The sequence below is a fragment of the Myxocyprinus asiaticus genome, chromosome 43 (assembly GCF_019703515.2).
Source record: "Myxocyprinus asiaticus isolate MX2 ecotype Aquarium Trade chromosome 43, UBuf_Myxa_2, whole genome shotgun sequence".
NCBI lineage: Eukaryota > Metazoa > Chordata > Actinopteri > Cypriniformes > Catostomidae > Myxocyprinus > Myxocyprinus asiaticus.
Genome location: NC_059386.1, coordinates 19,692,341 through 19,710,025, shown reverse-complemented (window position 1 = coordinate 19,710,025; position 17,685 = coordinate 19,692,341). Strand labels below are relative to the sequence as shown.

At 37.3% G+C, this 17,685-nt stretch overlaps 1 protein-coding gene across 1 annotated transcript in view; it reads left to right on the top strand.

Moving 5' to 3' along the window:
• Positions 1–17,685, top strand: part of LOC127433843 (rho guanine nucleotide exchange factor TIAM1-like) — a 107,486-nt gene continuing 89,801 nt past the window's right edge. Inside the window, exons 1-3 of the mRNA XM_051686107.1 lie at positions 1–165; positions 942–1,063; positions 3,145–3,292. The gene's annotated coding sequence lies outside the window, so the exon portion shown is untranslated. The remainder of the gene's footprint in view (positions 166–941; positions 1,064–3,144; positions 3,293–17,685) is intronic.

The window sequence follows — 17,685 nt, the reverse complement described above, 5'->3', positions numbered from 1 at the left end:
TATAGCGCCCACTGGTTACTCAAAGCGCTCATGCTTTTGCAACAAATTACGAGCAAATATGACTTAGCGGATTTATTGTTCCGATCCGGGCTCGTCAGGATTAAAATTGACTGACTGAGTAAGTGACCAGTCGTGAGTGGCTACTAAAGGCGTTCCACCAGCACAGTTGAGTACCCTTTTTTGTTTTGTTTTTGTTTTTTGAGAACGGTTGATCAAACCTGTGCCGGGAACTGTTTTTAAGTGTGCCGAACCGTGTGGAAAATGCTATTGTAAACATTTCTCATCGTGCTCAGAAGCGTTCGGCGCGCTACATTATTTTCAACTATTTCAAAAATTCAATTACAGTACAGCAGAATCTTTTATCACTGTTACGATTTGTCTGTGCTCTAAAATGTGTTGAAGTTAAGGTGGTGATGTCTGGTTATTACGTTAACGTTCAATCTCTGCCTTCAATTTTAAATCATTTTAAAACTCATTATGTCCGCCTGAGGTCAGTAGCGGATCCTGGCATAGGCAATATAGGCAGCTGCCTAAGGTGGCAATGATCTCTGGGGCGATAGGACAGGGTACCTGTACTTTCTTTTGCAGAATAATAAATGAACATTTTTAGAAGAATATTTCAGCTCTGTAGGTCCATAAAATGCAAGTGAATGTTGTCCAGAACTTTGAAGCTCCATAAAGCACATAAATGCAGCATAAAAGTAATCCATAAGACTCCAGTGGTTAAATCTATATCTTCAGAAGTGATATGATAGATGTAGGTGAGAAACAGAATGATATTTAAGTCCCGTTTTACTTTAAATCTCCACTTACACTTTCAGACGTGAAAGTGAAACAAAACAAGCATCATATGTGACTTTCAGATGTTAAAGTGGAGATTTCAAGTATAAAAAGGACTTAAATATTGATCTGTTTCTCATGTTGTTGTTGTTGATATTAAGGGGGGCGTCACGTCGGATCTCGCCTAGGGCACCAAGCAAGCCAGAACCGCCACTGCCTGAGGTGATTACTTGGTCCATTGTTTCCTAGCAACACGGTCATGTGTCCTGGAGCACCATGGGAGGTAAGTGCGAAACCGAGGGTAATGTTTTGGTTTGATGTTGACATTACATAAGGACAGAATACAGTAGGCCTTACAATGTTTTCACTGAATTACCGACCCTTTTTCCACTTTAGATGTTGGCCAATCTCTTTGTCACTTCTCAGTTTGTGTAGACTCAGATGGGATGCTTTTGTTTAGTTAAAACTTAAATGCATTCTTAGGGTTTTTAGTGACCCAGGACCTCATTTCACTCCCTGTTATTCATCCATTTTTTAAAGTTATGCCTACACATCTTTACTATTCCTCAACCTTTCTCTTATGAATAGTGAAACAAAAAAAGGCCAAAATTGCTATATATATATATATATATAATTTCTTGATTACCAAAAGCTTAGGGTCATTAGACCCGACATATTTAATAGTGTTGCAATTTTCTGCGCTTACATAAATCATATTTTCATGATTATTTCATGTCTATATCCTCCTAAGACCCAAGCATGACTGCTGTGTGCATTTTTCATTTCTCTTTTTGATTTGTAACTAGTAGCACCTAATAAATAAGTAAAAAAAAAAAAAAGAAGAGCAAATAGTTTTACAAAAAAATTGATGTCCACATATGTGGACAGCAGGACTAAGTTGTGAAATTTTAAGAAATACCAAGCTATAAAAAGTCAGTTTTTTTTTCATCAAATAGTTTATTATGTGTCCATGAGTGTTGATTATGATTATGATGATATGTTTTTGAGATGTTATAGAGATAATGGCTGATTTTCTATAAAGCTGAATAAATAATTCTGATTTAAAGTAATGGCCAGCATCATCAAATCACTGCCAACCATGTTAAAATAAATTTTTGCATTGTAAAATTCTGAATTTATGTATTGATTATCATTGTCCCATGTCTGTCAAACATGTTGAGTGGTTCAAACATCATCTGCAGCCTGAAAATGAACTATTGGTCAGATTTTAGGAGTGAATGCACTTAAGATGCTCCCTTGCTCCCTATTTAGTGAATGACTTAACCTCCAGTGTGCTGTCTGTCTGCTTTGGTCTCAGAACAGTTCAAAATGCACCTTATTTTCATCCTAACACCATATAAAGTCTCTGAAAGCAACATTTCTCAGCTTTTGCATGAATACATTTATTCCCAATGTGAAAATGCACAGTAAATATATAGGAATGCATAATGAATAGAACCATATTGTACAGTGATAATAAAATAAAACAAAATGTATATTAAAATAAAGCAAAATGACCCACATATTTGTTACTTTGAAAAGTTATTCAAAATAACGAACATGTTTTTGGAACATCTGTCAGAAAACCATTCCACAGCACTCATCTGAGTGCTTCATGTTTATCAGCACGCCCAAAGCGTGAAAAATGAACAGAATATTTAAAGCAGCATATCAAACCAAACTAGAGATGCTAAACAGGTTTCAATGAAATAACTTGGAGGTTTCTTACCAGAGGCACTTTTGTTGGCTCTGTGCCAATAGAAGCTTTGTTTAATACTAGACAAATCAGCACTATATCACACTGATTTTATACACAATGATAGTGAATTATCAGTATCCTATATGCATGTACTGTACATAGATATTATACATGCTATTTCTTACTTAAGGTGGTGCTGTTGTTTCAGTGATTGAACTGATTTACATTTGACGTTGTTATTTGATGAAGAAGCAACGTGGAAGTAAACTATAGCAAGTGTAACAAATGTATAATATGAAGATTGTCATTTGGGTTTTCTACTGAAATTACAGTATGTAGGTTGTACAATCTATTTAGGCAAAAAAAAAAAAAAAAAAGAAAAGTGGCTGGGAAGTGGAAATAGGTTCTTTGTAGCTTATGTTATGTGTAGCTCAATACAGTAGGAGTTTGACAGCCAGTTGCGTCTCATCAAATTTCAGCGTGGAAGTAATGAAGCCTGTTCTGTGATTTGTTGCATCATCTCTTTGATATATGACAAATAAAACAACAAGCCTGTCTCTACTATTCCTAAGATCTGTATTCTGGGTTTTACATTCAAGAGAACCTTTGTGTTGTCCATTATTTCTGTGCCTTATTTGATTCATTTCCTATTGGCTCTTTTTCAGTCTGGGGATATTTTGGAACCAATGCTGCATGTCTAAGCTAGAGGTCAGATGCCATACATGGCCCCCATACTAGTATGAGCCAGGGGTCAATGAATGCGCTCTTACAGATGACTGCAGAATCCCCCAGACCAGACCTTTGCTCCTACCGGTATGCATGTTATTTAGCCAGAACCTCTAAATAATCTGCGTTTGCAATGTTTGAGGATGGAGGACCGCTGTGTGGTCCACTTTCACTGGCTCTGCCATCACTTTTTACTGCCTGAGAAAGTGTCCTCTCTGTGCAGCTGCCAGGTTAAGGCAGAACCGAAGTGAAGGACACACTAACCAGACTTCACCTCTGGGCTTTTATTGCCCTTGTAGAGTTCCACGGCTCGTTCTGAGACAGTGATGATCTGGCTCATACATATGATCCGCTCTTCGTTGAGTGATTGACACTTAAACTACCTAAAATGAAAAAAAAAAAAGTTTTATTGTATTTTATTTGAATGAACATGTGATTTATGTTAGAGAGCGTGTGTGTGTGTGTAAGACCTGTTTGCTTAGCAGGTCAAGTGGAATTGGGAACATCTGTTTTAAAGCTTTTTAAGCTTTTAAATTAGCCACATTTAATTTATGAATTGCATTGTATTATATAATAAAATATCAAACCTTGCCATGTATTTTAAAGAAAGATAACACTAGCACATATTTCAAGCAAAAACAGTTGCAAAACAAGGTTTGTTAAGTTTAAAATGATAAAACAATGGATATTCTGTTCAAATAAGAAAAAGTATTCAATCACTTTCTGAAAACTGAAAATTCTTTCATCATTTCCTCACCCTCATGCCATCCTAGATTAGTATGACTTTCTTTCTTCTGCTGAACACAAACTATGATTTCCAGAAGAATATTTCAGCTCTGTAGGTCTATACAATGCAAATGAATGGAGACCTACAGCTTAAATGTTTTTCTAAAGTCTTAGTTTCTGTTCAGCAGAAGAAAGATAATTACACACATCTGGGATGGCATGAAGATGAGTAAATGAGGGAATTTTCATTTTTGGGTGAACTATCCCCTTAATGCAATGAAATTCCTACATTTTAAGTGTGGCAGTTTGGGGCAACTGTATATGGTAAATACCAATTAATAAAAGCTTTGACTTCAGCATTTTATCTTGTTTAGTTTGGCACACTCTCAAAGAAATCTGCTTGTGTCTAGCTACCTATTATCCTATCGAAAAGTTGCTTTGGGCCAGTTCTCACAGTGGTAACTACAAAACTTGACCTTTGAACCCGCAATGATGGGACAAATATGCAGACAGGAACTGATCCCTTTTGTAAACTGACCTAAGCCAATCAATCAATACATTAGCCAAGCCAGTCAATACATCACAAATATATAGGTTAAAGACACTCTGCAGTCCTCAACACACACCCCTCCAGGGTTTCCAACAACAGTAGAGAACTGACAATTAGACTAATTTACTTCACATCTAAGATAAGTTCCAATTATCCACACAGCATGCTGCTTCTCTGGTAAACAACAACACAGTCCTGCCTGTTAGTCATAAAACTGCAGCCGCAATTCCAAGTCCATATGCCAAATGAGTGCAACTGAAAGACTTTGACTTTGTGGGACATTCCCACCATAGTGCAAACAGGAAGTGGAATATAAAAAGGCAGCTCAGACTCATTACACAAGATAATTATAAATCCAGAATGTACTTAACCAAGCTCACACCAGCTTTACTGCATGGGTCTGTTTCACATTTACACTATTTGTATCCTGTGGGGTTGGAGGATTAGAATTCTGACCCAGAACTGCAAATGTAAAATAGCAGTTATTTAAATGTCTCATTCAAACACAAATGCAAATGACCGTTACAGGTGTGGTCGGACAGGTGGGCAGAGCGGGGAGGAAAGAAACAGGTGTGTTGTGGTGAGCTGAATGATCTCTTTCTTACCTCTGTCTTATCTTCTTTCCTTTATGAGAACAATCATAAACACCAGAAACTGAACTGTTTGAATAAAGATCGGTAAAATTGGATGCATTTGGCCTGATTAATTTTGATAGTTATTTTTGAGGTGTCACTTCCTTTGCATGTGTGTTTTGTTTAGCTCATGTGCACATACCCTAGCAAGCTGATGTTGTATGTGAGAAATCTTATACTCAGGTGTAAAGTCCTCTAAGTGCTCATTCTAAAATATGTTCAGGCTTTGCATGCAGGAAAGGCCCTTGTGGTATACTGAGGCCAGTCATTCTTTCACATTTACAGTACTTCTTATCTAGAAACGAATTCATATGAAGAAGGTTACCTGGTTTGTAAATAACATATTCTACAAATTCTATCATAGTGTGTGTAAAGTTTTACTACTAAAGAGCTGCACCACTTTTCCATGTGGTATTTCAATGCTAAAACCTGCATGTTATTCACTAACCACACGCAATCTAGTTTGAGCAAGTACAATCAGTGCTGAAATTGCATCTTGATTATTTAAATTAAGTCATTTTCATTCAAACCTCCTTTCTATATAAATTAGGCTTATTTTAGATTGCTCTTCATTTACAAAAATTGCCTGCCCAGCTAACAAAAAAAAGGTCCTCAGAACGTCCCCTAAATGGCCTCTATGAACGTCCCACGAACATACATGTGTAGGGTCCTCTTGCCGTTCAAGGGGACGTTCACAGGACGTCCATTCTGGACGTTTAGGGGACGTTCACAGAGGCCATTTAGGGAATGTTCTGAGGACCTTTTTTTGTTAGCTGGGATGATATAGGGACGGTCGCATACAAAAATTGGACTTGTAGTGAACGTTCGGAATGTCCGCCAGTGAACGCTACAAAGCAGACCAAATGTGGATGTCCTCGGAACGTCCGCCAGCGAACGTTACAAAGCGGACCTAAGTGGACGTTCGCAACGTCTGGGGGACGTCCCCTGTTTGCTGGGTGGTCAATTTACTTTGCGCGATTACCGCCAGATGAAATCAGCCAGTAAAATTTATTTTATTAAAAAGAGATGTCTGTGTACATTTTCTATCGATCATATCAACAGTAATTCATCAAGTAATGATCAAATCAAGGAGAAGAACGTTGTAAATTGGCATATACAGTATCAAGATGCAAGTTGTAGTCAACCGCATATTTGGCATTTTAAAAAGATGATTCAGGTGACTGGATTACAGTAGTGAGTGACACTGTTCAGTCCTGCCAAAGTGTGTCAGATAACAGTGGTCTGCTGCATCCTTTGCAATATAGCGCTCAGAATGGGCCCGTAAGTTTGGAATACAGTGCAACAGTGCCCGCCCACATTTTCAACCATATAAAACTATTGATTTTAGGTTGTTGATTATAAGTATAGAACAGGGCCAAATCTAGGGGAGGGGGGTGCAGTGAGTCAGTGTCAGTGATCAAGTGATGGGAAAAGGAGCTCTTAAAGTTATTTGTTGTACAAAACAAGCCTAGATGGAACTTGTGACAGAAATCAAGTATTTTTCAGCCTAAGTAAGGCACATTTTAACTACCACAGAAACACAGCAAGTCTAAACTATCAACAAAACGCAGAACGAGACATTTATTGTCTGCAAGCGCTTTACATGCGGAGTTCAATGCAGCGCTTGAAGCTGGCACTGAAGCCCTGACGCGAATCATGAACGCGGCTTCACGATTGCTGTAACAAAGCAGATAGCCAAAGACTGATGGTTAATTAATATTGTGGAGGATAAGCGTGAATGAGACGCAGTGCCCATTGCGATGAAAATGCAACCTATGGGGAGACCAGTTCTTTCAATTAGTCAAACTCCCACTTAGACTTTCAGAAACATTTAATGTTACTTGAATTGGTGATCTTTTAGTGCATATCTATCTTTATACTGTGGAAGGCATTGTTTAGAATATGTTAATAAAGTATTATACAGTATTGTTACATGTTGTTTTGTTTGCTTTCCTATGAAGGAAATAAATGCATTTTGACAGGATAATAAGTATATATAGTGTCAAATTTCAGCAATTTCAAAATCCGCGATTAATCGCGATTACAAATTTTAATCGACTGACAGCACCAATTATTATATTATATTATATTATATTATAATTGTTGGTAGTAGTAAAAATACTACTATGATGCATAAATGTGTTAATCTTACAATTTAAATAATTTATCATTAATTTATTTTGTGTTACAGTAATGAGAATTTTTTTGTTTTGTTTTTTTTGTGCATTATATTATGTTATATTATTGTTGGCAGTACTAAAAAATTATAAAAAAAATTATATGATGCATAAATGTGTAAACTTTACAATATAATCAATAACGATGTCATTCCTTTTTTTTGCTTTACATTTATGAGAATTTGAGATTTTGTTTAGATGAGTTGTTTTTGCATTATTATATTAAATTATATTATATTATTTTTGGCAGTACTAAAAAAAGCTACTACAGATGTTGCATAAATGTGTACAATTTAAATAATATATCATTGATTTATTTTGCATTACAGTAATGTGAATTTAGGAGGGAAATGTACTTAATTGTTACAACGGCAAAAAAATCTTCATGGTACTAAAAACAGTCCTCTTTCTTTCTTTAAGCTCATTAGACAAGAGATGCAGATTGCAATTAAAGTCATTAATTGGAATGGGGGGTGTACAGAGAAAAAATGAACACCTGGAGGCAAAAAAGAGAGAGTGGATGGGATTTTAGAGAGAGCAGGGGTGATTGGACAAAGCTGTGTGTGTGTATTTGTGTCTGTGTGTGTTTCTGATAACTCTCAGCATCCTAATGAAGCATGGAAATACAACTGTGTTTTAACTGCATAATTGAGCTGATAGACTTTTTTTTTTTTTTTGGTTGTTACTTGTTATATCCTCATTTGCCCTTGCAGACTGTCTGTTGGTGGGTTTTCTACATTCTTTGTGTCTATGTGTGTAATGTGTGCCTTCTCACATTGACTTATTCTCCAGAATTATTCTCCAGGATACTCAGGTCAGGTCTCTAGGGGTAGAGGTTATTCCACACCAAGTGTATCACCATTTTCCAATGCTATTTACAGATCATGAAAGTGTCCTCAGTTGACCTCGATGTCTGCTGTCTGAACAGAGGAATTACCACTTTTATAGCTCTCTCTCTCTCTCTCACTGTGTGGGTTCGGTTTTATAGGAACAAAATGCCCCCACAAGGAGTGTAAAACTTGAAATGGTCAGCACTATGGCACAGTAGAGCACAATGCCTGTGAGATGTAAAAGCCATTGACTCATGGGGACAGGGGTTTGAATCGGGCCTGAGTAATGTATCGATTCCACCTCTCCCCCCTCTCTCCCTCAACGTTTCTGTCTCACTTCATCGTCCTATTATTAAAAAATAAAAAGCAGCCTGATCTCATGAAAATTACGTGACTGTGGCAACATTTTAGCAAAATGACATTACCTGGCTCATTACGTATTGCAGCAGTTCTGTCAGAAAGACTTGAGATTATTGGAATTGATAGAAACGAAAAGATACTTATATAATTTGGCGTAAGCCCCATCCTACAGTTCAGCACTAGATGCTGCTTGAACCGTCAGATCCTGCCGGAGGCGATGACGGCAGGGGAGTGGAGCTTACCCTGCCCAGGACGAGACCTAAACTGGTGGAGATGGAGTGGGATGGGGGTTAAAACACGAAAGTATGCGGACAATGAGAGACCGCTGGCTGGCTTTTAAAGTGGAAGCTGTATTGTGATTGGATGAGATGCCTGATAAATGCATCCCGAGGTCTTCCTGCTAGAACTACGCTTACGCTTACATTTCAACAAATATTGCGTCACTCACATTGCAAATATATCAAGTAAAAGCCCTGAGAAAGTTCAAAAGTTTTGAAAGTTCAAAAGTTGTAAACAGATTTCTTTTTGTCTGATTTTTGCTTTATGAAACATAACAGAATATAACAGCAGATGTTTTTGATTAAAACAATTCTCCAAATGAGTCCAAATACAATGTGATATGATGCATAGATCTTAAAATAATCTTGGATAAAATGTGACGCTAACTCAAATATCCTTTTTGTTATCCTGGGGGACGGTTTCTGGTTACAAAGCGGACCATTCACAGCTGTTGTGGTCTGCGTCGATGCGACACATTGTTAAATTTTTTAAGAGGTGCATGTCAGGCTACAGCATTGGTTATGCCGGAACTGCCATAGCTACGCATAGCCAACGGCATAGCTTCGACGCAGATGTACTGTATAAAAGGGGTTGGCCCTTGTTCTTCAGGGTTATATTTAGGGGTAGGTGTAGGATTAGTGGATAGAAAATATAATTAGCTCATTATAACAACATTAGAAGTCAATAGAAAAGTCCCCAACATGATATTAAAACAACCATGTGTATTGGTAAATTCAGATGTGAGAATAATGCTGTGGTTGGTTTATCAAAAACTGTCATTCTAGATTTATTTAATGAATGCTGGTCAAAGATCGGCACCTTTAAGTGTCTTTATGACAAACCAACAAGTCAAAGTGTATAAATTTGCTTACTCAGTCAGTGTGTGTGTGTGTGTGTGTGTGTGTGTGTGTGTGAGAGAGAGAGAGAGAGAGAGAGAGAGAGAGTAGCACTGGAGTACTCTTTGGGTGGTAAAAGTGCATCCTGTCCATTTAAGGAAGGGATTATTACCTTTTCTTTCCTTTAGGACAGGACATCAGTCTGACTGGAAGGAATTTTTACCTTCTGATGTTATAATCCCCACATTTCTCTCCCTCATTGCCCACACATTCCCATCCCCCTTTCTGCTATCCTCATCAAAATTATGCTTAAGCAATTGGAAGTTTTTATGGGATTTTAGCTGCCTTGCATTATGGGTGTTTGTGTGTTTTTGGGTGGCTATGGGTGTGTTTATCTCTGTGTCTGACTGTTTGTTATTACAGGCAATGTTTAAAGCTGGATTTACAATGCTGGCATACAGTATTTAATCATAATGCATCTTGCTTAAGTGTAAAAGTGTCAAGGTTGAGTAAAATTCTGAATTTAAGAATGGGCTCCCTTTAAATTCATTAGTTGGAATTTGAATTGAACTAGCCACGCCCCACAGGATGTTGAATTGGAATTTGATTTGAAACAGAAAGGGGATTTACTGAATTGCAATTTAAGAAATGTAATAGTCACACTAAAGTTTGGTGTCAAAACATACATTTTGAAACCTCAATTTAAACTCATTTCAAATTGGAATTTAAAAGGAATTCAAAAATTCAATTCTATATGGCGCACAACCAAAAGGTGTGCACTGTGTGTGTATGTTAATATGTGCATGAGAATTTAACACACATTTCATGTCTAATTGACTGATGTACAGGGACAAGCAGAACTCTATGAGTGCAATTAGAGACCGTTCTTATCCTTCTGCCTGACCTGGAAATAAGAGATTCACATTATGTAGTGAAAGAGAGAGAGAGAGAGAGAGAGAGAGAGAGAGAGAGAGAGGACAGTAGAATTAGAGAGAAAGGAAGTGTGAGATGCCAGGGGCGGCCGTTTGTAGCACTAGTGCATCACTTTTGATTTGCATGCTCTATATCTCTGAGCACTTGCATTTGTGTTTTGGTGTTGTACGGGGATGAAACTAGAGCAGAGCTATTGTGCCATTTTTCAGTAACAATGATGAAACACTCTAAGAAAGATGTTTAGATTAATATACAATCTTTGCAAGCTTAGACTGTTACACGTCTTCTCTTTCCCCACAAGGATGATTCTTAAGATAAATCAGAAATCCACTAATAACATGCAAATACTGTATAAAATTGGTTCACTACTAAAGTTTAAACAGAACTGTCCACCAGTCAAATCCATCAAACATACATTAGTAATGTGTAAACTGTCCACTTCTATTGAATTTTTTCTTTCAATCAACTGCTACAGTGGAGCAACATTTTGAAGAGAATATTGCTGAGAAAGTAAGTTAAGACAATATATTTATAGCAACTTACATTAATAAAAACTAGGGCTGTCAATTGATTACATTTGTTTATTAATTAATTACTTGCTATGCCGATTAATTAATCAAATTAAAGGTGCTATAAGCGATGTTAGCCATTTTAGAACTTCCATGAGACTTAGCCATCTTAGCCTGATTGATTATCTAAACAAAGAATTTTTAAGTTATCTCAAAGAGCTTAAATATTCATCTGTCCACAGTTAGACAAAATATTTATAAATGGAGATGATTTAGTACTGTGGCTACTCTCCCTAAAAGTGGCTGTCAAGCCAAGAAGGACACACCACAGAATGCTCAGTGAGGTAAAAAAGAACCCTAGAGTGACAGCTAAAGACTTGAAGGAATCATTGGAAGTGGTTAACATCTCTGTTCATGAGTCTACTATACAAAAAACATTAAACAGACATGGAGTCCATGGCAGGACACCACGAAGGAAGCCGCTGCTTTCCAACAAAAACATTGCTGCACACCTGAAGTTTGCCAAAGACCACTTTGACACTCCACAATGCTACTGGGAAAATGTTTTGTGGACTGATGGAACTAAGGTTGAATTGTTTGGGAAGAACATGTAGCACTACGTATGGCATTAAAAGGGCACTACATACTAACATGAAAATGTCATCCCAACGGTGAAGTACGGTGGAGAGATTATCATGAAGTTGGATGATGCAGCAGGACAATTACCCTAAACTTCGAAGTAAATCCACTACAGAATGGTTTCAAAAAAGAAAATCCACCTTTGGAGTGGCCCAGTGAGAGCCCAGACCTTAACCCAATAGAGATGCTGTGGAATGACCTCAAGAGAGCCGTTCACACCAGACATCCTAAGAATATGGCTGAGCTGAAGCATTTCTGAAAGAATGGTCCAAAATTCCTTCTATACATTGTGCAGGTCTAATCCACATCTACCGGAAACACTTGGTTGAGGTTATTGCTGCCAAAGGAGGATCGACCAATTATTAAATCCAAGGGTTCACTTACTTTTTCCACAGCACTGTGAATGTTTAATTGGATGTGTTCAATAAAGACATGAAAGATTATAACTGTTTGTTAACTTAAGCACATTGTGTTTGTCTATACTTGTGATTCGATGAAGATTAGATCACATTTTATGACCAATTAATGCAGAAAACCAGCTAATTCCACACATACTTTTTCCTCTGCCACTGTAAATATAATAATTCAGATAATTAAAATGCATTACATTATTGTGGCAGATGAGTAAAACATTCATTACACATTACATATCATTGAACACAAACCTATCTTTGGCCTACAGTCCACAGAAATACATTTAGCAAATGAGTTTGTCAGAGTTAGACTTATTATAAGGGCTTTCTAAGGATGGGTCTATGTACACATGCGTCAGACGGACACTTTTGAAGAGTCTTACTTTGGTTGCATAGTGTCATAAACAGCATTTTTAAGATGCTGTCAATTCAAACGTAGTTTGAAACTTAGAAAACTATGTCTCGAGACCCCTGCATTCAGAGTTGCACTCTATCCAGCTGTGTTTGAATGCAAGAACGTGTCCTCATCTTGTGATGTTTGCTGTCAGAAAGTGGGGTTTGTTGCCTGTACAGAAGTGCATTGCCTGTACAGCTGGAGTTTCGCTTACTGCCTCCTGCTGACAAAAACTCATAAAAACATGAAGGTGGTACTTCAAGGTTGAATTGCTGTGATTGGTGGTAAAATTCCTTATTACCATCTGAGGATGTGATTAATAGCGTTAATTTTTTCAACGCATTATTCTTATATAATTAATCGCACTGAATTAACGTGTTGAATCGTCAGCCCTAATAATAACACATCCAGTTTAATTGCACAGGCTTTTAAATGTAACTTTATCACCCCCTTGAGTACTGGGGTTTATTATCGCCACAACAACGCAAGAATGCATAGTATGTTCAACCAGACTGCACGTTGGCAATGCGTTGGCCAAGCACTTGCATCTGCGTACGCATACTTGCATAATATATGTTTCTAACCGCTAAAGAGTATATCTTTAGTAATTATAATTAACTTATTTTAAGAACAATGGAAACCAAAGGTAATTCTCCATTTAGTGTTTTTGTGTGTGTGTGTGTGTGTGTGTGTACACAATACAACACTATTATGGCACTGTGATACAAAGTCCATATCTCAATCACAACTCCAGGTGCTTTCTGTGACTAGGGATTACCCAGCCAAATTGACTGATTATCTTGATTTACTAAATGCTTCACTCGTTAATCCTCATTCTGATATAGATTCAGTATCCTCCATCCAACCCCCTCTCAAACTGAACTGTTGACAGTGGATGAAACCAACTGTTCTCCATTTAGTTTTTATATTATCCTCTCTCTGAATGGTGCAGGGACAGAGTGAAACGGCATTTATATTGTATTGCCAGTCACAGATATAATTTATTATTACCATAAATTCTAAGCTTAGGCCCTTATCGCTTCTATTACATTCCTCTCACACAAGGCTTTTCAGTTTTCAGCCTCTCTTTGACCAGCCGGAAATCGAAATATTTGAAGCGAATAGCTTCTGCGCTTCGGCAGCTGGTTATGAATACTATTCAGAAGATATTTAAATTCACTGTGTTGATTCAGCCTACATAAGCCAAAGGCTGTTCACATACTGAAATTACATATTCACACATTTATTTATGTATTTATTTAGTTACCTTAGCTCTATTCACCATTGGTCTGGTGACTTATCAGCTATCATTTTGTTCTTCATGTATGAATATGTGTTTGTGATGGGGTAATGAGATCCACTGTCCACTGGAATGCCGAGACCACAGTGTTCATTCTATATGGAGTTTCTATATGGAGAGTTTGCATTTTGCCTTAAGGGTTAAAGCATTTCCTCTGTGCTTTTCCCTGTGAGCAGTCATGTATTTAAAGTACTCTCCACAGTGTTGACAACATGACTGTTGTGTGTCACTACAAAATCACAACTCATTATTCTAAACAGCATCATAAAGGTCCTCTCACACCGAACCTGTTTTTGCACTAAAAAAGCAGCACTAAATGCAGCAGCAGTGCAGCGAATGGAAAAGAACGCAGGTGTCCGAGGAGTGTTTTTAAATGTTGAAGTTCATTTAAGTTGGCACTGCGTCTTAAAAACGCAGCTCTCCTGCGCAAGAAACTGTCTCATAGAATAAGCATTAATGTAAATAAATTTTTGCAAACTGAGTTTTACGTGCCGCATTCTACATTCTGCCACAGTTTCCTGCTGAAATTAACACTAGAGGCGCTACAACAGCTTATTTACTTTTACACAAATCACGAGTACATCTGCTGATTATTACTTTATAAACACTTATTTTTCGCTCAGTTACTCACACTGCTATGTTATGAAATCAAAACACTTTTACTCTAATGCATTATTTAAATAACGATGCATTTTAACGCTTGTATTACAGGCCCACCTACATTTATACACTTATTCCAATGTGATTAACTTGTGTGGTAGCTCACCTGAAAGAGTGTTGGACTTTAGACTCAGAAGACAGAGTGTCAAGCCCAGCCAAGCACGCAAGCTAACATGTGAACTGAAAGTGTCATAGAAGCGAGATGACGTGGTTGCTTCAGATAATTTGCTTTTCATGTCGCATTTGCTTTTAGGACACTAGCGGCTAGGTTTGGGCGTTGGTTAAGGGTAAGGATGTCTGTTTTGTTAATCTCTCATTTAGCTTTAAGACACAATTGGTTAGGTTCAAGTTAAATTTTTAGGTTAGGGAAGTACATATTATGCATTAAAACCGCTATCTAATATTCACTTTAAAAGCCTTGACTGATTATGGCACCATTTCACTCGCTTTTGGAGCCCCTCGCTGGACATTTCACTGGGAAACTGCAGAGAAACATGTAGTGAAGCATGTAATTTTGTTTTGCAAAAATGTTGCCATGGTCAAGTAATTTCCATGAAAAAAATTAGATCCCCCCTGGAATCTACACCCCTGACTGTATGTATACAACATTTCTCGCAGATTAACAGATGTCACACTGAGGACCTCAATTAAAGTCAACCAGTCCCTACCCTTCATATTCCCTCTGAATAGATTTGCATATTTCATGCTTGATGTTGTTTGGTCAAATCTCACAAATCCATATTGGCATGAGTGCTCTCAAAATTATTTTATTCTCAACCCCTAATGGAGAGACCTCCTTTCTTCTGCATCACTTAAGTGTTTGAGTCGTTTTGCTCACTGGACTTGTGTCCCAGGGGGTTTGATGTAAATTGGAGGGAATCACAGCACTTGGACACTCAGTCTGGGCGCCCAGCCTAATGAGTGTGGCCTGGGTCAGCTCCGCACCTCCCTTTGTCTCGCTCTTCGCCTGCTCTTTCTTTTTTCTGTGTGACCTCCTTCTCTAGAAGCCACCTCTTTTTCTCTTCTCTCTCTAAATTCAATTTTTCATCCTCTCCAGTCAATTTTTCTGTTTCTATATCTAAACACACACACATTCTTCTTAAAGGGATAGTTCACGCAAAAATTAGAATTCTGTCATTTACTCACCATATGTGTTAGGAATAACATTAAGGTGAGTAAATTATCGTTTTTGGGTGAACTATCCCTTAAACACAAATTCTTTCCATACATTTGTTCATTTCCATACATTTATCCCATTAATAATACATCTCCCTGAAGAGGAAGACCGATGAAGCCAGTGGTTTCCTGCCCTCAATAGTCTTACAATACATTTTCAGCTTACTGTCAGATGTAATAATTTAGTAATGTTCCTTTATCAGCATGTCTGGTTAGAAGGTGCCTATCGGCTTGTGTAATTCATGAGGAACCAATCTGTAAGTAGAAAGTACACACTGTACAGTGAAACAGGGCATCTAGAGTTTATGTTTACAGTATCTATAATGACTGGTCTACGTGAATCATATTGTTGCATCCTCATCTTCTGTTCAACAGCAAGACACTTAAAAAAAAAGTCAAAATATTCATGTCATTTCAAAAATTTGAACTTATCTCTTTGCAAATAATACTGATACACAGGTATTAGTAATATTATGTTGCTAAAACTTTACATTACAGTGACTGTTGCACAGTACTTGTAAATATACAGTATAATTCATAAACAAAGGTACTACTACAAACAAATTGTATTTACATTTGAAAATCATATTAAAATGTACATATATGTAAGTACATCAGTATTACACAGTAATTACTAATGTTGTTTCACTGTAACATGAACTCTGCAATACAAAGTGTGACCATTATATCATAACAGTTTGAATTATGAAAAGTAATTTTGTGATGATGAATAGTTTTTCCTATTTTCTAGTAGCAACATGTTTATTTTTTAAACAATTTCCTGTTTGGATTTTGAAGCTGATTTACATGCGTCACTAAAGGGGAACTAATGTTTGCACATATGGAAATCATATTTATCAGCTTATAAGGCATATCCAGGGACATTATGCTGTTCATTATCATGAAAAAAGACGAGCCCCAGATACGAATGCCTTAAAATAGTCCTAGTATTGTGCTGTAAAATATTGCAATACTTTGAAACAACGATTTATCTCCCCACCAAAAATACTTATATTATGTATATTATGTAATATAATAGTGTCATACCCATAAATAGAGAGGAAGACAAGCCAAATGACATTGCTCTTGCATGTTCCTGTCATGTTTTATGTTCTCTGCAATGATAAACTCTCCTTAATAAGTTGTTTCTGTTTTTAGAATTCATTCTGTGATTCAATCTCCCACCAGTCACAGGTGTTCTTAAGATAATTTATTCAGTTGTTTATCCAGGTGGCCTCTGTAGCTGCAGGCTGACTGTGCCAACCTTGCTGTGAGCAGAACAGGGAGACAGGGTTTATCGCATGAATGATGCCGTGCTCTACCTGTGTGTGTGGTCTGTGTAATTGTAATTGGGACACTGACATGTTTGGACAGTCCACAGGCAGTTTAATTGAGAGACTGTTTACACTTTGATCTTAATGGTCTCCGGCGGTCTTTGTTTTAGCCGTGAATTAACTCATCTTGTTTGTTGGCTTGTATTTGTGTATGGATGCAGATTATGAGGCAGTTGAGCAACCATATGTCCATTTTGGTATGAAAAGTGTAAAAAGAATAGACTTAGACCTAGGTCTAACTCAGTTTTTTGTTCTCTCGTCTATTTATGACTTACCTCGACCTTGCAGTCTGCTCTTGCTGTGTACAGCTCTATTAGATGTGGCAAGGTTGAGACCAGAGACAAAACTGTTTGTGTTTGAGTGAGAAAGGGAGAACCCTACATATGTTCTGTATTTCTCACTGTAGATTTGCTTAGAGATAAAAGAGCTGATAATGGCAGCAGGTGTGTGACTAGCCAGAAAGATGAATATAGGTGAGAGAGGGAAAAGAATTAGAATCAGATATGGAACTAGATATGGACACAAATCCAACAACCCCTAGCACCATGGCCCATACACAGGGGCCCCAAAAAGTATTTAGACACTTCATGAAACATTTTTGAGTAAAATACAAATTAAGCTGATTCGACAACATTTGTGGCATAATGTTGATTACCACAAAAATTCATTTCTACTCATCCCTCTTTTATTTACAAAACAACAAAAATTGCGGTTACAGTAAAGTCTGATTTA